We start from the raw sequence: 20,651 nt of genomic DNA, 5'->3' as shown, positions 1-20,651 counted from the left end.
AAAGACTACTTCATTGTTTATATCTATAGATTACATCATATTTTTGTTTTATTTAGTTTTATTTGAATATTAATAATGCCTCAAAATTTGCATTAGCGTTAGCATTGAGCCACAAACACCTTTATCAATCCGAATAAGAAGGTTTATTGCCATTGTCAGTGAACATAATTCAAAAACTAGGAACTTGCTTTAGCATTAAGCAACATACAACAATGAATAATAATAGTAGCAAAATATATCAAAAAGGACATGCATAAAATGTAGGATTTACAAATAAAATAAACTGAATATATACACAATTTGCAGATGGACAGAATAGTGCAAAAAAAGTGAGCAGTGTTATTGGTTTGAATAATTGTGGCAGGTGCTAAGTGTTCATGAGTCCAGGGTGAGAAAAGATAAGATAAGATAATCCTTTATTGTCCCACATGGGGAAATTTCATTGTTGCAACGCAGGTAGATACAGAGGTAGATACAGAGGAAAAGAACAGATAACTTATAGGAAGTTTGAAAAACACTCTCAGTAGAATATCTCTTATAAACAAGAACTCCTATAAACAAAACCTCCCATTTCCCAACAAGGGATGGAGGGGAAAAATAATAAAGATAAAAATAAATAAATAAATAATTACCCCAATCACGACAGTAATTGCACATGAATATGACGGAATTGCACATGGTTAAGTCAGTATTGAGTGTTCAGGACTAACAGTGTTTGTTATAAAGTCTGACAGCAGCAGGAAGGAAAGACCTGCGAAACCTTTCATTCACACAGTGAGGGTGGATCAGTCTCTCACTGAAGCTGCTCTCCAGAGCGGACAGAGTGTCCTGCAGGGGGTGACACTCATGGTCCAGCATAGATGTGAATCTAGCCAGGACCCTTCTGTCCCCCACCTCCTGCACCGAGTCCAGAGCGCAGCCCAGGACGGAGCTGGACTTCTTCATGACTTTGTCCAGCTTCCTCCTCTTCCTCTCAGTGATGCTGCTGCTCCAGCAGGCCACACCATACAGGAGGGCTGATGCCACCACAGAGTCATAGAAGGTCTTCAGGAGTGGCCCTGTCACTCCAAAAGACCTGAGTCTCCTCAGGAGGTAGAGCCGACTCTGGCTCTTCCTGTACAGTGCGTCTGTGTTATGAGTCCAGTCCAGTTTGTGGTTCAGGTGAACACCCAGGTACTTGTATGAGTCCACTCTCTCAATGTCCCATCCCTGGATGTTCACTGGTGAGGGGGCAGTGGGGTGGCGTCTGCGGAAATCCACCACCCTCTCCTTGGTCTTCCCCGTGTTGATGAGGAGGTGGTTCCGCTGACACCAGTCCACAAAGTCCTGCGCCAGTCCTCTGTACTCCCCATCATCGTCGTCCGTGATGAGTCCGATGATGGCAGAGTCATCAGAGAACTTCTGCAGGACACAGCTGTCCGTGTCATGTCTGAAGTCTGCAGTGTAAAGGGTGAAGAGAAAGGGCGCGAGGACAGTGCCCTGGGGCGCCCCCACACTGCAGGTCCGAGTGTCAGATACACAGTCCCGTGCTCTCACAAACTGGGGTCGGTCCGTGAGGTAGTCCAGGATCCACTCTGCCAGGTCATACTCCACACCAGCAGTCTCCAGCTTGTCCCTCAGGAGCAGCGGCTGATGGTGTTGAAGGCGCTGGAAAGATCAAAGAACAGGATCCTCACAGAGCTTATGAGCTATAGTTATAGTTTCTTTCTCACAGAACACGGCACATCTAATCTGTGCTTATCGAGTGTCTGCTTATGTCATAAAGCATTTTTTTTTTAATTTTAGAATTGTAGGTTTTTTGACGTGTTTCAACTCCTTAACACTTTCACCGATTTTAGGATTGTTGGATTTTTGACGCGTTTCAACTCCTTAACACTACAATCCACGATTTCAACATGTTATACCTCTTTACGATCGCTTTCACCGTCTTATTGCTGTTTTGACATTTGTACATCTTGTACTTTTTTCAGTATTTGCTTCTATTTTTTCAACTCCTTAACACTTTCACCGATTTCAACAAGCTATACCTCTTTATGATCGCTTTCACCGTCTTTGGGGGCTGCTTTTTTTCAGTATTTGCAAAAGTAAATTTCTCATGCTAACGCAATCTAATCTATGTGGATTAGCGTCTAATCCACAGGGAGGAGGGGGTGCAGCCGGGTCACCGAGGCTCTCTCTCCCTTTTTCCCTGCTCAGGTCTGCGTTCAGCACGATCTTGAAATATGTCAGGACAAACAACTATTTGAGTCGCAAACTACGCAATCATCAACTGTAAATTATCGTCATTGGTATGCCGCAAAACGCAGCAGAAAACATCAACGGGCGGGAAGGTGGCCGCGCAGGAAGGTGGCCGCGCGGGAAGGCTGAATATTTTTCAACAAATATTGAACATTTTCAACAACACATGTAGTACTCTGACACACATGTGTTACACACATGCAGTACTTTCACACAAATGCAGTACTTTTTCCACAAATGTTGCACATTACAATTCTTTACACAACTAAACTACATGTTGTTGTTGTTGTTGTTTTATGGCGGTTGGTATCCAAGTGTTATATTGCAGCCAGACTTTATTCTTGTTGTTGTTTTATGGCGGTTGGCATTCGAGTGTTGCATTACCGCCAGACTTTATTCCTTATTCTTGTTGTTGTTGTTGTAGTTGTTTTATGGCGGTTGGCATCCAAGTGTTGCATTACCGCCAGACTTTATTCTTTCGACTTCATCAGAGTCCGACTTATTCTTCAGACTTTATTGTTGTTGTTGTTGTTGTTGTTGTTTTATGGCGGTTGGCATCCAAGTGTTGCATTACCGCCAGACTTTATTCCTCAGACTTTGTCGTAGTCCTCAGACTCTGTCGTAGTCCGTAAAAGTACTCCTTCCATTGCTTTGGTGTTACAAAGCCCATGAGGTCATGATATGTCTTTGTGACTAGAATAGTTGTTGTTGTTTCAGAGACCAACCGGCTTTATTCCAGGGAGACTCTTCTTCATCTTCCTCTCCTTCCTTGACGTTCGGTGCTTCCACCGTACAGCTTTATTCTTTAGGCTTCATTCTATAGGCTTTAATATGTCCACTGATGTCGCTGCTTGGTAGCCGTGCGTCTACGAGACTGGGCGAGGACAGGAGACCACCCCCACCCCCATCTCGTCACTCTGATCACTCTGACTCCCCACAAGCAGACCCCCATCACTCCGACTCCCATTTAGCGCCTTTAGCCTGTTTTCTATATCTGCCCAATCAAGCTCCTTTGTTCCAAGGAATCTCCCTGCAGCTTTAGCAATGATCCTGATCCTTTCAGTTCTGCTTTGAGTCTGAGCAGCACAGTTTACAACATCCACCATAAAGAGTACAAAATGTTGTTGTTGTTGTTGTTGTTGTTGTTGTTTTATGGCGGTTGGCATCCAAGTGTTGCATTACCGCCAGACTTTATTCCTCAGACTTTGTCGTAGTCCTCAGACTCTGTCGTAGTCCGTAAAAGTACTCCTTCCATTGCTTTGGTGTTACAAAGCCCATGAGGTCATGATATGTCTTTGTGACTAGAATAGTTGTTGTTGTTGTTGTTGTTGTTGTTGTTGTTGTTGTTGTTGTTGTTGTTTTATGGCGGTTGGCATCCAAGTGTTGCATTACCGCCAGACTTTATTCCTCAGACTTTGTCGTAGTCCTCAGACTCTGTCGTAGTCCGTAAAAGTACTCCTTCCATTGCTTTGGTGTTACAAAGCCCATGAGGTCATGATATGTCTTTGTGACCGGCTTTATTCCAGGGAGACTCTTCTTCATCTTCCTCTCCTTCTTTGACGTTCGGTGCTTCCACCGTACAGCTTTATTCTTCAGGCTTCATTCTATAGGCTTTAATATGTCCACTGATGTCGCCGCTTGGTAGCCGTGCGTCTACGAGACTGGGCGAGGACAGGAGACCACCCCCACCCCCATCTCGTCACTCTGATCACTCTGACTCCCCACAAGCAGACCCCCATCACTCCGACTCCCATTTAGCGCCTTTAGCCTGTTTTCTATATCTGCCCAATCAAGCTCCTTTGTTCCAAGGAATCTCCCTGCAGCTTTAGCAATGATCCTGATCCTTTCAGTTCTGCTTTGAGTCTGAGCAGCACAGTTTACAACATCCACCATAAAGAGTACAAAATCCTCTCTATCCACAACCAGGGTATTCTCATTAATTCTGGAACCTGCACACTTGGGACCTCCACTCTTGAAACCTTCACACTTCTTGGGAGCCACGCTGGCCTCTCTCATTTCGCCCTGGCTGGGAGCAGCGCTGGCTCCTCTCTCTGTATTTACTCTAAACTCGTTACTTGAAATTTTATCTGCATAGGATATACCTTGAGAGACCTTTATTTTCTGCACCTCAGCAGCTCTTTTGCTAAACCTGCATCCCCCGTAGGCAGAGCTATGTTCTTCCCCACAGTTACAGCACTTCAGTTTTGCACCCACGTCACACTTCCCATACTCATGATCTCCTGCACATTTACCACACCTTTGCCTCCCTCTACAGACCGCTGCAATATGCCCAAAGCGCTGGCACTTAAAGCAACGCAGGGGCGGCGGAACATATGGCCTGATGCTATAGCACATGTACCCAATGAACACCTTACTAGGCAGGCACCTCCCTTCAAGTGTTACCATTACCGACAAGCTGTCACATCTTACCCCAAACCGGGTCACCTTCAAACGCCTAGCGTCCACCACCGTAACTCCCGTCAAATTCTCCTTAACTTCATCCACAGACGTCGCCGTAGGGACACCTACGATAACTCCTCTGACCGTGTTTCTTTCAGCATTAGACACAAGAATGTCCTTTCCACCCAGACGTTTAGTTCCAATCGCCTTCCGTTGCTGAGCCGCGTCCTTGCACACGACCAGCAGCGAGCCATCTCTAAGGACACTCGCACTCTTGATCACTCCCACAGCTACAGTTAGGCTCTTTGACAATGCCACTGAATTCCACTCCTTAAAGGATGCACTATCCTGTGCAAGCTTTATGATCACCTTACAGTCTCTGCTCTCACCCCGGACATCAATAGCTTCAGCCTCATCCTGCTGCTCATTCCCAGAACCCTCGGACGAGCTAAGGGACTTTTTACGTTTCCGGGCACGTGCAGGCAGAAAAGGCTGCTCCTCCACGCCGTCCAGAACGTCTTCCATCCCCAATCCACTCTCCTCCGCCATCTCCCGTCTCTCCAGACCGGGTGTTGAGCAAGGTCTCCTCACAGTTTTAGTCCAGGGCTTGTTCTTCCTCAGACTCCATATGTTGTTGTTGTTGTTGTTGTTGTTGTTGTTGTTGTTGTTGTTTTATGGCGGTTGGCATCCGAGTGTTGCATTACCGCCAGACTTTATTCCTCAGACGTTTCGTAGTCCTCAGACTCTGTCGTAGTCCGTAAAAGTACACCTTCCAAGCCCATGAGGTCATGATATGACTTTGTGACTAGAATAGTTGTTGTTGTTGTTGTTGTTGTTGTTTTATGGCGGTTGACATCCGAGTGTTGCATTACCGCCAGACTTTATTCCTCAGACGTTTCGTAGTCCTCAGACTCTGTCGTAGTCCGTAAAAGTACACCTTCCAAGCCCATGAGGTCATGATATGACTTTGTGACTAGAATAGTTGTTGTTGTTGTTGTTGTTGTTGTTGTTGTTGTTGTTTTATGGCGGTTGACATCCGAGTGTTGCATTACCGCCAGACTTTATTCCTTAGACTTTGTCGTAGTCCTAAAAGTTCTTCTTCCAGTGCCTTGACTTCCAGTGCTTTGTCCTCAGACTCTGTCGTAGTCCGTTGTTGTTGTTGTTGTTGTTTTATGGCGGTTGGCATCCAAGTGTTGCATTACCGCCAGACTTTACAAAATCCTCTCTATTGTTGTTGTTGTTGTTGTTGTTGTTGTTTTATGGCGGTTGGCATCCGAGTGTTGCATTACCGCCAGACTTTATTCCTCAGACGTTTCGTAGTCCTCAGACTCTGTCGTAGTCCGTAAAAGTACTCCTCCCATCGCTTTGGCGTTACAAAGCCCATGAGGTCATGATGTGTTTTTGTGACTAGAATAGTTGTTGTGTCAGAGACCAACCGGCTTTATTCCAGGGAGACTCTTCTTCACCTTCCTCGCCCTCTTTGACGTTCGGTGCTTTGGAAGTACAAAGCCCATGAGATCATGGGACGTCTTTGTTGTTTTACAAAGCCCATGAGGTCATGGGACGTCTTTGTCGTTTTATCCTTTAGAAGTCCTTCTTCCATCACTTTGGCGTTTCTAGGCCCATGAAGTCCAAGCGCGTTAGAACATCCTCTTGCTCCTCATCCTCGGCTCAGTCTCCAACACCCCCCACCTCTATAAACAAACAATGTTGTTGTTGTTGTTGTTGTTGTTTTATGGCGGTTGGCATCCGAGTGTTGCATTACCGCCAGACTTTATTCCTCAGACGTTTCGTAGTCCTCAGACTCTGTCGTAGTCCGTAAAAGTACTCCTCCCATCGCTTTGGCGTTACAAAGCCCATGAGGTCATGATGTGTTTTTGTGACTAGAATAGTTGTTGTGTCAGAGACCAACCGGCTTTATTCCAGGGAGACTCTTCTTCACCTTCCTCGCCCTCTTTGACGTTCGGTGCTTTGGAAGTACAAAGCCCATGAGATCATGGGACGTCTTTGTTGTTTTACAAAGCCCATGAGGTCATGGGACGTCTTTGTCGTTTTATCCTTTAGAAGTCCTTCTTCCATCACTTTGGCGTTTCTAGGCCCATGAAGTCCAAGCGCGTTAGAACATCCTCTTGCTCCTCATCCTCGGCTCAGTCTCCAACACCCCCCACCTCTATAAACGTTTACCCAGCCCTGTGCTACATAAGTAAGCAACCACAGCCTGACACAAACCCTGTGACTGGATCGCCAGAACGTTCCGCAGATTGAACTCCCGCCCATTATTCCGAAACCACAAGGCCAACCCGGCCCTTTCCCTATCATAAGCCTCACAGCAAATCAGCACATGCTCGACAGTCTCTGGCACCCGACAGTGACCACACAGACCGGTCGGATGTTTGCCTATCCTACTCAGTGACCAATTGAGTCCAGTATGGCCAATCCTCATGCGGGCGAAGGCCCTTTCCTCCCACGCGTTCCTGCCCATAGACCCGCAAGGACCCACACTACCCTGTATGTGATAGAGATGCCGTCCAGTAACACAGTGGCTCCAAAATTCCTGCCAAAGGCCGACCACATGACTCTTGATAACAGGCTTGATTTCAGATTTGCTTAACTCAACCGCCACATCAATTGATGGCCGCCGAAGGGAACGTTTAGCCAGTGCATCAGCCATTTCGTTACCATCCACCCCCACATGCGCAGGGACCCAAATGAAGGAAACCCTCACATCCTTCCTGGACAGGGAGAGCATCAGACAGAAGATGCCATTCAACACATCCTGTCTGCAATCCGATTTCCCAGATTTAATGCTTTGCAATGCAGAAAGGCTGTCAGAGGCCACCACAATGCCGCAACACTGCAAAGCAGATTCCGCCCATTCCAACGCCAACCGTATCGCTATAAGTTCCGACGTGAAAACAGAAAGGCGATCTGTCAACCTCTTCTTGACCGCTAGCCCCAGGTCAGGCACAAAATAAGCGGCGCCAGTACGCCCACTCTCAGGATCCCTAGACCCGTCGGTATAAATAAACACATCACCTGAGTGCTTATCGATGAGCGCTTGAACGGCAAACTGCGGTGCCCTCCCAGCGACTCCTCTAAGCTTGCCATGCAAGCTAACATCAACAGGAGCCGGGACAAACTTCCACGGAGCTATAGCAGACAAAGCCACCGACGGGCTCACACGCAGATCACCAACCCCCGCAAGCCGCGCCTTCGCATTTCCTACCTGGCTGAAAATCATACCGCCAGCCTCACTCTGCCCCCCATCAACCCTGAGAAAGTCCCTCACCGGGTGAGAGCTTGTATGACCTTGCACATTCACCCAGTAAGCCAACAGAAGTTCTAGCCTCCGGAGCCGTAACGGCAATTCCCCCAACTCAACCTGCAGCGCCGAGACAGGGGAGGTCCTAAAAGCCCTACAGCAGATGCGCAAGGCCTGGGCTTGCTCCACATCAAGCTTCTTTAAGTTAGTCTCAGCCGCAGACATGTAGGCTATACAGCCATAATCAATAGCCGCCCTCATGACGGCCCGATAAATACCCAGGAGCGACCTTCTGCTGGCCCCCCAGTCCTGGCCGGATAGACAACGAAGCAAGTTATTCACCCTTTTGCATTTACCACTGACCTCATCAATGTGCCGACGCCAACTAAGCCTCTCGTCAAAGGTGACCCCCAAGAACCTCACCTCCCTGACCTGTTTGAGCACCTGCCCATGCAGTCGAAGGGAGACGTCCCTATGTCCATTGAAGAAACAGATCACTTGAGACTTCCGTACGGACAGTTTAAACCCCCACTTCAGGGTCCACTGCTCCACCTGCTGTATTGCCCTTTGCAGTTTCGCCTCGTAAAACCGGAGATTCCTCCCTCTCACCCATAGAGCGCCATCGTCAGCATAAAGGCTCCTCCCAACAGACCCATCCACGTCGTCAAAGATGTCCTTAATCATAACATTGAACAAGATAGGGCTACACACACTCCCCTGCGGGATCCCATTCTCCACCCCATAGACCCCAGAGTAAGCAGCGCCCACTCTGGTTTGGATACGCCGGCCAGACAGAAAGCTCCGGACCCAGTTAAACAGTTTACCCTTCACACCACACTTCCGCAGCTTAATGAGGAGCCCATCCTTCCAAACCATATCGTACGCCTTCTCCACATCAAAGAGCACCGCAATAACCTTTTCTTTCTGAGCCCTGGCCAGCTGGATATCAGATTCCAAACACAACACGGAATCCATGGTGTTCCTGCCCCTACGGAAACCACTCTGGTGCGCGGGAAGCAAACCCTGACTCTCCAAGAAGTAATCCAACCGCTCGGTAACCATGCGCTCCATCGTTTTCCCGAGCTGCGACGTCAAGGCAATCGGCCTATAACTTGAAGGGTCAGACGCTGGCCTACCCGGCTTCAGAACCGGCACCACCGTAGACTGTTTCCACGCAGATGGAACACAACCTGAATCCCAAACACGGTTGAAAAGACCCAGGACTAGCCCAAGCGTGTCATCAGTCAAATGAGAGAGCATGTCATAGCACACCTCATCTTTACCCGGGGCTGTCTGTTTCGCCTTAGAAAGTGCTCTCCTTAGCTCAAACAAACTAAACGGAAGGTCAAGGTCATCTTGAGTCGAAGGCTGGTGCCCAATCAGCTCAGAATTCTGGGCCAAAGTACTCTCCCTGTAGTGCCTTTCCGCAGGTGAGAGATTGTCAGAGCTGTGCACCGACACAAAAGTGCTGGCCAACAGTTCAGCTTTGTCAACGTCGCTGACTGCTTCAACACCATTCAGTATTAGGACCGGGGTCCCACGACGGCGCTCAACCCCATGCATCCGCTTAATCATCCCCCAAACATCCCCGAGACGCGTTTCTCTCCCAATTTTGGAACAATACCGCCTCCAATAGGCACTCTTGGCCGTTCTCACAGTTTTCCGCACAACAGCGCGGGCCCTCTTGTAGTCAATGAGGGCACCCTCAGTGTGGGCAACCCTTAGCCGGCGAAACGCCGCATTTCTCGCCCTAACAGCATGACCACATGCTTCAGTCCACCACGGCACCCGCTTCCTATGTCCACTACCACCACTCTTAGGAATCGTGCCTACCGCTGACTGCGTGATGAGCGAGACAATTGCACTATTGAGATCATCCACCTGAGTCAATCCTCCTTCCTGCAGAACCCTAGAACCATCATCAGCTTTCCTCAGGAAAGCCCCCCAGTTCGCCCTTGCCAACTGCCACCTCTGGATCCTCGTCCCCCTGACCACACAGCTCCCAAAGCCAATCACGGTGCGGACTAGATAGTGATCGCTACCAAAAGAAAGATTACCAAGAACCTCCCAACTACAAACACCAGCTAACTCCTTGGACACAAGTGTAAGATCTATTGCACTTTCCGCACCGGTCCCCATATCATAGCGGGTCCCACCCCCATCATTCAGACAAACCAACTCCCTTTGATTGATAAAACCCTCTACCACCTGCCCATACCTATCGGTACCACTACCGCCCCACAAAGCGCTATGCGCATTAAAATCCCCACACCACACGGCCTTTCCCCGAACATCCTTACCGATACTATGTAAGGACTCTAACGTTAACTCACCACACGGATTATAAAGGTTAACCACAGTAACAGCTTCACCACCCAGCCAGACCCTCACCGCCAGGGCCTCCGGCGCTTTACTCACACTGACAACAACGTAATTTAGGTCATCTCGGACAAACACAGCCACACCTCCGCCTCTACCCTGCTCCCTATCATTCCTAACACACACATACCCTTGTATCCCAAAACCCCACCTAGGTCGTAACCAAGTCTCCTGCACGCACATAACGTGAGGCTTGTTCAACAAGGTAGAGACAAAATGCTTAAATTCCTGGCCATTAGCACGAAGACTACGCGCATTCCATTGCAAGACAACCACCGCCATTATGAGCCCCCGGAACCTGACGGCGCATCGGGAGCCCCCCCACTCCCACTGCCAGAATGGGGCAGGGCGCCCTCCCGCAGCGCATCCTCTATCTCCGTCCACTCGGGGCCCCCAGCTCCAAAGTACTTCCCTGCAGCCTTAGCGATGATCTTAGTCTTTTCGGATCTCTTCTTGGTTTGCCCAGTACAGTTAATCACTTCCACTATAAAGAGGAAGAAATCTTTCCTCTTCACAACCAGTACATCCTCCGCACCCACAGGGCCTCTGCCCGTGGAAGCCACACTCACGGGCATCCCAGTGGGGACCTCCCCCTGGCTGCGGGCAACGCTGCCCCCTCCCCTGTCGCCTAGGACACCAGCAGCACTGGCAGCCCCCACTGCATCCACCGTCACCTGACTACCAGACACCTTCTTGACCGCATCCGCGTAGGATATGCCTTGAGAGGCTCTAACTTTTTGCACCTCCGCAGCCCTCTTGCTGAACACGCATCCCCCGTAGGCAGAGCTATGCTCTCCCCCACAGTTACAGCACTTGAGTTTTGCTCCGTCGTCACACTTCCCATACTCGTGGTCTCCTGCACATTTACCACACTTCTGCTTCCCTCTACAGACCGCTGCAATATGCCCAAAGCGCTGGCACTTGAAGCAACGCAGGGGCGGCAGAACATATGGGCGTACGCCATAGCGCATGTACCCAACGCACACCACACGAGGCAGGATCCCACCTTCAAATCTAATCATTATCGACAGGCTGTCACACCTTACCCCATCCCGGGTCATCTTCAACCGCCTAGCATCCACCACCTTAGCTCCAGTCAAATTCTCCTTTATGTCATCCACAGATGTCGTCGTAGGGACGCCTACTATAACTCCCCTGACCGTGCCTCTTACAGCATCAGACACAAGAATGTCCTTCCCACCCAGACACTTAGCTTCAATCGCCTTCCTTTGCTGAGCCACGTCCTTGCACACGACCAGCAGCGAGCCATCCCTAAGGACACTCGCATGCTTGACCACTCCCACAGCTACAGTCAGGCTCCTTGTCAACGCCATCGGATCCCACCCCTTAAAGGACGCATTATCCTGCGCGAGCTTTATGAACACCTTACACTCTGAACTCACATCCCCGACATCTGCAACCCCCCCGCCCTGCTCCTCACTGAGAGAGCCCTCCATAGACGAGCAAGAAGACGCCCTACGCTGCACAGGATCAGTGGCTCCAGGGGAGTCCTCCCCGCTGTTCATATCGTCACCGACCAGGTCACGCTTCCTCTTCTTCTTCCCCGTCATACGGACCGAGGCGTTCCTCTATGTTGCCGTAATATCCAAACTGTTGTCGTTGTAGTTTTTTATGGCAGTTGGCATCCAAGTGCACGAGGTATTGTTCGTTGTTGTGTTGTTGTTGTTGTTGTTGTTGTTGTTGTTACTTCAGCATTAGACATTTTGTGTATTAAACAATGTTGTTGTTGTTGTTGTTTTATGGCGGTTGGCATCCGAGTGTTGCATTACCGCCAGACTTTATTCCTCAGACGTTTCGTAGTCCTCAGACTCTGTCGTAGTCCGTAAAAGTACTCCTCCCATCGCTTTGGCGTTACAAAGCCCATGAGGTCATGATGTGTTTTTGTGACTAGAATAGTTGTTGTGTCAGAGACCAACCGGCTTTATTCCAGGGAGACTCTTCTTCACCTTCCTCGCCCTCTTTGACGTTCGGTGCTTTGGAAGTACAAAGCCCATGAGATCATGGGACGTCTTTGTTGTTTTACAAAGCCCATGAGGTCATGGGACGTCTTTGTCGTTTTATCCTTTAGAAGTCCTTCTTCCATCACTTTGGCGTTTCTAGGCCCATGAAGTCCAAGCGCGTTAGAACATCCTCTTGCTCCTCATCCTCGGCTCAGTCTCCAACACCCCCCACCTCTATAAACAAACAATGTTGTTGTTGTTGTTGTTGTTGTTTTATGGCGGTTGGCATCCGAGTGTTGCATTACCGCCAGACTTTATTCCTCAGACGTTTCGTAGTCCTCAGACTCTGTCGTAGTCCGTAAAAGTACTCCTCCCATCGCTTTGGCGTTACAAAGCCCATGAGGTCATGATGTGTTTTTGTGACTAGAATAGTTGTTGTGTCAGAGACCAACCGGCTTTATTCCAGGGAGACTCTTCTTCACCTTCCTCGCCCTCTTTGACGTTCGGTGCTTTGGAAGTACAAAGCCCATGAGATCATGGGACGTCTTTGTTGTTTTACAAAGCCCATGAGGTCATGGGACGTCTTTGTCGTTTTATCCTTTAGAAGTCCTTCTTCCATCACTTTGGCGTTTCTAGGCCCATGAAGTCCAAGCGCGTTAGAACATCCTCTTGCTCCTCATCCTCGGCTCAGTCTCCAACACCCCCCACCTCTATAAACGTTTACCCAGCCCTGTGCTACATAAGTAAGCAACCACAGCCTGACACAAACCCTGTGACTGGATCGCCAGAACGTTCCGCAGATTGAACTCCCGCCCATTATTCCGAAACCACAAGGCCAACCCGGCCCTTTCCCTATCATAAGCCTCACAGCAAATCAGCACATGCTCGACAGTCTCTGGCACCCGACAGTGACCACACAGACCGGTCGGATGTTTGCCTATCCTACTCAGTGACCAATTGAGTCCAGTATGGCCAATCCTCATGCGGGCGAAGGCCCTTTCCTCCCACGCGTTCCTGCCCATAGACCCGCAAGGACCCACACTACCCTGTATGTGATAGAGATGCCGTCCAGTAACACAGTGGCTCCAAAATTCCTGCCAAAGGCCGACCACATGACTCTTGATAACAGGCTTGATTTCAGATTTGCTTAACTCAACCGCCACATCAATTGATGGCCGCCGAAGGGAACGTTTAGCCAGTGCATCAGCCATTTCGTTACCATCCACCCCCACATGCGCAGGGACCCAAATGAAGGAAACCCTCACATCCTTCCTGGACAGGGAGAGCATCAGACAGAAGATGCCATTCAACACATCCTGTCTGCAATCCGATTTCCCAGATTTAATGCTTTGCAATGCAGAAAGGCTGTCAGAGGCCACCACAATGCCGCAACACTGCAAAGCAGATTCCGCCCATTCCAACGCCAACCGTATCGCTATAAGTTCCGACGTGAAAACAGAAAGGCGATCTGTCAACCTCTTCTTGACCGCTAGCCCCAGGTCAGGCACAAAATAAGCGGCGCCAGTACGCCCACTCTCAGGATCCCTAGACCCGTCGGTATAAATAAACACATCACCTGAGTGCTTATCGATGAGCGCTTGAACGGCAAACTGCGGTGCCCTCCCAGCGACTCCTCTAAGCTTGCCATGCAAGCTAACATCAACAGGAGCCGGGACAAACTTCCACGGAGCTATAGCAGACAAAGCCACCGACGGGCTCACACGCAGATCACCAACCCCCGCAAGCCGCGCCTTCGCATTTCCTACCTGGCTGAAAATCATACCGCCAGCCTCACTCTGCCCCCCATCAACCCTGAGAAAGTCCCTCACCGGGTGAGAGCTTGTATGACCTTGCACATTCACCCAGTAAGCCAACAGAAGTTCTAGCCTCCGGAGCCGTAACGGCAATTCCCCCAACTCAACCTGCAGCGCCGAGACAGGGGAGGTCCTAAAAGCCCTACAGCAGATGCGCAAGGCCTGGGCTTGCTCCACATCAAGCTTCTTTAAGTTAGTCTCAGCCGCAGACATGTAGGCTATACAGCCATAATCAATAGCCGCCCTCATGACGGCCCGATAAATACCCAGGAGCGACCTTCTGCTGGCCCCCCAGTCCTGGCCGGATAGACAACGAAGCAAGTTATTCACCCTTTTGCATTTACCACTGACCTCATCAATGTGCCGACGCCAACTAAGCCTCTCGTCAAAGGTGACCCCCAAGAACCTCACCTCCCTGACCTGTTTGAGCACCTGCCCATGCAGTCGAAGGGAGACGTCCCTATGTCCATTGAAGAAACAGATCACTTGAGACTTCCGTACGGACAGTTTAAACCCCCACTTCAGGGTCCACTGCTCCACCTGCTGTATTGCCCTTTGCAGTTTCGCCTCGTAAAACCGGAGATTCCTCCCTCTCACCCATAGAGCGCCATCGTCAGCATAAAGGCTCCTCCCAACAGACCCATCCACGTCGTCAAAGATGTCCTTAATCATAACATTGAACAAGATAGGGCTACACACACTCCCCTGCGGGATCCCATTCTCCACCCCATAGACCCCAGAGTAAGCAGCGCCCACTCTGGTTTGGATACGCCGGCCAGACAGAAAGCTCCGGACCCAGTTAAACAGTTTACCCTTCACACCACACTTCCGCAGCTTAATGAGGAGCCCATCCTTCCAAACCATATCGTACGCCTTCTCCACATCAAAGAGCACCGCAATAACCTTTTCTTTCTGAGCCCTGGCCAGCTGGATATCAGATTCCAAACACAACACGGAATCCATGGTGTTCCTGCCCCTACGGAAACCACTCTGGTGCGCGGGAAGCAAACCCTGACTCTCCAAGAAGTAATCCAACCGCTCGGTAACCATGCGCTCCATCGTTTTCCCGAGCTGCGACGTCAAGGCAATCGGCCTATAACTTGAAGGGTCAGACGCTGGCCTACCCGGCTTCAGAACCGGCACCACCGTAGACTGTTTCCACGCAGATGGAACACAACCTGAATCCCAAACACGGTTGAAAAGACCCAGGACTAGCCCAAGCGTGTCATCAGTCAAATGAGAGAGCATGTCATAGCACACCTCATCTTTACCCGGGGCTGTCTGTTTCGCCTTAGAAAGTGCTCTCCTTAGCTCAAACAAACTAAACGGAAGGTCAAGGTCATCTTGAGTCGAAGGCTGGTGCCCAATCAGCTCAGAATTCTGGGCCAAAGTACTCTCCCTGTAGTGCCTTTCCGCAGGTGAGAGATTGTCAGAGCTGTGCACCGACACAAAAGTGCTGGCCAACAGTTCAGCTTTGTCAACGTCGCTGACTGCTTCAACACCATTCAGTATTAGGACCGGGGTCCCACGACGGCGCTCAACCCCATGCATCCGCTTAATCATCCCCCAAACATCCCCGAGACGCGTTTCTCTCCCAATTTTGGAACAATACCGCCTCCAATAGGCACTCTTGGCCGTTCTCACAGTTTTCCGCACAACAGCGCGGGCCCTCTTGTAGTCAATGAGGGCACCCTCAGTGTGGGCAACCCTTAGCCGGCGAAACGCCGCATTTCTCGCCCTAACAGCATGACCACATGCTTCAGTCCACCACGGCACCCGCTTCCTATGTCCACTACCACCACTCTTAGGAATCGTGCCTACCGCTGACTGCGTGATGAGCGAGACAATTGCACTATTGAGATCATCCACCTGAGTCAATCCTCCTTCCTGCAGAACCCTAGAACCATCATCAGCTTTCCTCAGGAAAGCCCCCCAGTTCGCCCTTGCCAACTGCCACCTCTGGATCCTCGTCCCCCTGACCACACAGCTCCCAAAGCCAATCACGGTGCGGACTAGATAGTGATCGCTACCAAAAGAAAGATTACCAAGAACCTCCCAACTACAAACACCAGCTAACTCCTTGGACACAAGTGTAAGATCTATTGCACTTTCCGCACCGGTCCCCATATCATAGCGGGTCCCACCCCCATCATTCAGACAAACCAACTCCCTTTGATTGATAAAACCCTCTACCACCTGCCCATACCTATCGGTACCACTACCGCCCCACAAAGCGCTATGCGCATTAAAATCCCCACACCACACGGCCTTTCCCCGAACATCCTTACCGATACTATGTAAGGACTCTAACGTTAACTCACCACACGGATTATAAAGGTTAACCACAGTAACAGCTTCACCACCCAGCCAGACCCTCACCGCCAGGGCCTCCGGCGCTTTACTCACACTGACAACAACGTAATTTAGGTCATCTCGGACAAACACAGCCACACCTCCGCCTCTACCCTGCTCCCTATCATTCCTAACACACACATACCCTTGTATCCCAAAACCCCACCTAGGTCGTAACCAAGTCTCCTGCACGCACATAACGTGAGGCTTGTTCAACAAGGTAGAGACAAAATGCTTAAATTCCTGGCCATTAGCACGAAGACTACGCGCATTCCATTGCAAGACAACCACCGCCATTATGAGCCCCCGGAACCTGACGGCGCATCGGGAGCCCCCCCACTCCCACTGCCAGAATGGGGCAGGGCGCCCTCCCGCAGCGCATCCTCTATCTCCGTCCACTCGGGGCCCCCAGCTCCAAAGTACTTCCCTGCAGCCTTAGCGATGATCTTAGTCTTTTCGGATCTCTTCTTGGTTTGCCCAGTACAGTTAATCACTTCCACTATAAAGAGGAAGAAATCTTTCCTCTTCACAACCAGTACATCCTCCGCACCCACAGGGCCTCTGCCCGTGGAAGCCACACTCACGGGCATCCCAGTGGGGACCTCCCCCTGGCTGCGGGCAACGCTGCCCCCTCCCCTGTCGCCTAGGACACCAGCAGCACTGGCAGCCCCCACTGCATCCACCGTCACCTGACTACCAGACACCTTCTTGACCGCATCCGCGTAGGATATGCCTTGAGAGGCTCTAACTTTTTGCACCTCCGCAGCCCTCTTGCTGAACACGCATCCCCCGTAGGCAGAGCTATGCTCTCCCCCACAGTTACAGCACTTGAGTTTTGCTCCGTCGTCACACTTCCCATACTCGTGGTCTCCTGCACATTTACCACACTTCTGCTTCCCTCTACAGACCGCTGCAATATGCCCAAAGCGCTGGCACTTGAAGCAACGCAGGGGCGGCAGAACATATGGGCGTACGCCATAGCGCATGTACCCAACGCACACCACACGAGGCAGGATCCCACCTTCAAATCTAATCATTATCGACAGGCTGTCACACCTTACCCCATCCCGGGTCATCTTCAACCGCCTAGCATCCACCACCTTAGCTCCAGTCAAATTCTCCTTTATGTCATCCACAGATGTCGTCGTAGGGACGCCTACTATAACTCCCCTGACCGTGCCTCTTACAGCATCAGACACAAGAATGTCCTTCCCACCCAGACACTTAGCTTCAATCGCCTTCCTTTGCTGAGCCACGTCCTTGCACACGACCAGCAGCGAGCCATCCCTAAGGACACTCGCATGCTTGACCACTCCCACAGCTACAGTCAGGCTCCTTGTCAACGCCATCGGATCCCACCCCTTAAAGGACGCATTATCCTGCGCGAGCTTTATGAACACCTTACACTCTGAACTCACATCCCCGACATCTGCAACCCCCCCGCCCTGCTCCTCACTGAGAGAGCCCTCCATAGACGAGCAAGAAGACGCCCTACGCTGCACAGGATCAGTGGCTCCAGGGGAGTCCTCCCCGCTGTTCATATCGTCACCGACCAGGTCACGCTTCCTCTTCTTCTTCCCCGTCATACGGACCGAGGCGTTCCTCTATGTTGCCGTAATATCCAAACTGTTGTCGTTGTAGTTTTTTATGGCAGTTGGCATCCAAGTGCACGAGGTATTGTTCGTTGTTGTGTTGTTGTTGTTGTTGTTGTTGTTGTTGTTACTTCAGCATTAGACATTTTGTGTATTAAACAATGTTGTTGTTGTTGTTGTTTTATGGCGGTTGGCATCCGAGTGTTGCATTACCGCCAGACTTTATTCCTCAGACGTTTCGTAGTCCTCAGACTCTGTCGTAGTCCGTAAAAGTACTCCTCCCATCGCTTTGGCGTTACAAAGCCCATGAGGTCATGATGTGTTTTTGTGACTAGAATAGTTGTTGTGTCAGAGACCAACCGGCTTTATTCCAGGGAGACTCTTCTTCACCTTCCTCGCCCTCTTTGACGTTCGGTGCTTTGGAAGTACAAAGCCCATGAGATCATGGGACGTCTTTGTTGTTTTACAAAGCCCATGAGGTCATGGGACGTCTTTGTCGTTTTATCCTTTAGAAGTCCTTCTTCCATCACTTTGGCGTTTCTAGGCCCATGAAGTCCAAGCGCGTTAGAACATCCTCTTGCTCCTCATCCTCGGCTCAGTCTCCAACACCCCCCACCTCTATAAACGTTTACCCAGCCCTGTGCTACATAAGTAAGCAACCACAGCCTGACACAAACCCTGTGACTGGATCGCCAGAACGTTCCGCAGATTGAACTCCCGGAGGAGACCTTGCTCAACACCCGGTCTGGAGAGACGGGAGATGGCGGAGGAGAGTGGATCGGGGATGGAAGACATTCTGGACGGCGTGGAGGAGCAGCCTTTTCTGCCTGCACGTGCCCGGAAACGTAAAAAGTCCCTTAGCTCGTCCGAGGGTTCTGGGAATGAGCAGCAGGATGAGGCTGAAGCTATTGATATCCGGGGTGAGAGCAGAGACTGTAAGGTGATCATAAAGCTTGCACAGGATAGTGCATCCTTTAAGGAGTGGAATTCAGTGGCATTGTCAAAGAGCCTAACTGTAGCTGTGGGAGTGATCAAGAGTGCGAGTGTCCTTAGAGATGGCTCGCTGCTGGTCGTGTGCAAGGACGCGGCTCAGCAACGGAAGGCGATTGGAACTAAACGTCTGGGTGGAAAGGACATTCTTGTGTCTGATGCTGAAAGAAACACGGTCAGAGGAGTTATCGTAGGTGTCCCTACGGCGACGTCTGTGGATGAAGTTAAGGAGAATTTGACTGGAGTTACGGTGGTGGACGCTAGGCGTTTGAAGGTGACCCGGTTTGGGGTAAGATGTGACAGCTTGTCGGTAATGGTAACACTTGAAGGGAGGTGCCTGCCTAGTAAGGTGTTCATTGGGTACATGTGCTATAGCGTCAGGCCATATGTTCCGCCGCCCCTGCGTTGCTTTAAGTGCCAGCGCTTTGGGCATATTGCAGCGGTCTGTAGAGGGAAGCAAAGATGTGGTAAATGTGCAGGAGATCATGAGTATGGGAAGTGTGACGTGGGTGCAAAACTGAAGTGCTGTAACTGTGGGGAAGAACATAGCTCTGCCTACGGGGGATGCAGGTTTAGCAAAAGAGCTGCTGAGGTGCAGAAAATAAAGGTCTCTCAAGATATATCCTATGCAGATGCAGTCAAGAAAGTTTCAAGTAACGAGTTTAGAGTAAATACAGAGAGAGGAGCCAGCGCTGCTCCCAGCCAGGGCGAAATGAGAAAGGCCAGCGTGGCTCCCAAGAAGTGTGAAGGTTTCAAGAGTGGAGGTCCCAAGTGTGCAGGTTCCAGAATTAATGAGAATACCCTGGTTGTGGATAGAGAGGATTTTGTACTCTTTATGGTGGATGTTGTAAACTGTGCTGCTCAGACTCAAAGCAGAACTGAAAGGATCAGGATCATTGCTAAAGCTGCAGGGAGATTCCTTGGAACAAAGGAGCTTGATTGGGCAGATATAGAAAACAGGCTAAAGGCGCTAAATGGGAGTCGGAGTGATGGGGGTCTGCTTTTGGGGAGTCAGAGTGATCAGAGTGACGAGATGGGGGTGGGGGTGGTCTCCTGTCCTCGTCCAGTCTCGTAGACGCACGGCTACCAAGCAGCGACATCAGTGGAAATATTAAAGCCTGTAGAATGAAGCCTAAAGAATAAAGCTGTACGGTGGAAGCACCGAACGTCAAAGAAGGAGAGGAAGATGAAGAAGAGTCTCCCTGGAATAAAGCCGGTTGTTGTCTGAAACAACAACAACTATTCTAGTCACAAAGACATATCATGACCTCATGGGCTTTGTAACACCAAAGCAATGGAAGGAGTACTTTTACGGACTACGACAGAGTCTGAGGACTACAAAACAATCCTCTCTATTGTTGAGATGTGTTGTGTATTCTTTAGAAGTTCTTCTTCCATTACTTTGGTGTTTCAAAGCCCATGAGGTCAAAGCACGTTAGAACATCCTCTTCCTCCTCATCCTCGGCACATTCTTCAACAGACCCCAACTCTATAACTAACTAAACTATATTACACAACTTCAGATTAAACAAACTGGGGACAGCTGGGGACCTGACCTGTCACCTGTCGCCTGTGGTGACAGCCCCGTACAGGCCGAGCCAATGTCTATGCTTTGCCTGCGTCATGACCAACCGGTTCGACCAGCTATTGGACGATGAGACCG

At 50.2% G+C, this 20,651-nt stretch overlaps 1 protein-coding gene across 1 annotated transcript in view; it reads left to right on the top strand.

The window, feature by feature from the left end:
- LOC140361222 (tubulin-specific chaperone cofactor E-like protein) overlaps positions 1-20,651 on the top strand; it is a 49,179-nt gene that overhangs the window by 6,737 nt on the left and 21,791 nt on the right. The gene's annotated exons all lie outside the window — the stretch shown is intronic.

The sequence above is a fragment of the Eucyclogobius newberryi genome, unplaced genomic scaffold (genome assembly GCF_026437365.1).
Source record: "Eucyclogobius newberryi isolate DKJ021-1_F unplaced genomic scaffold, fEucNew1.0.hap1 SCAF_15, whole genome shotgun sequence".
Classification (NCBI taxonomy): Eukaryota; Metazoa; Chordata; class Actinopteri; order Gobiiformes; family Gobiidae; genus Eucyclogobius; species Eucyclogobius newberryi.
Note: the sequence above shows the minus strand (reverse complement) of the source record. Positions and strands in the feature narration are given on the sequence as shown.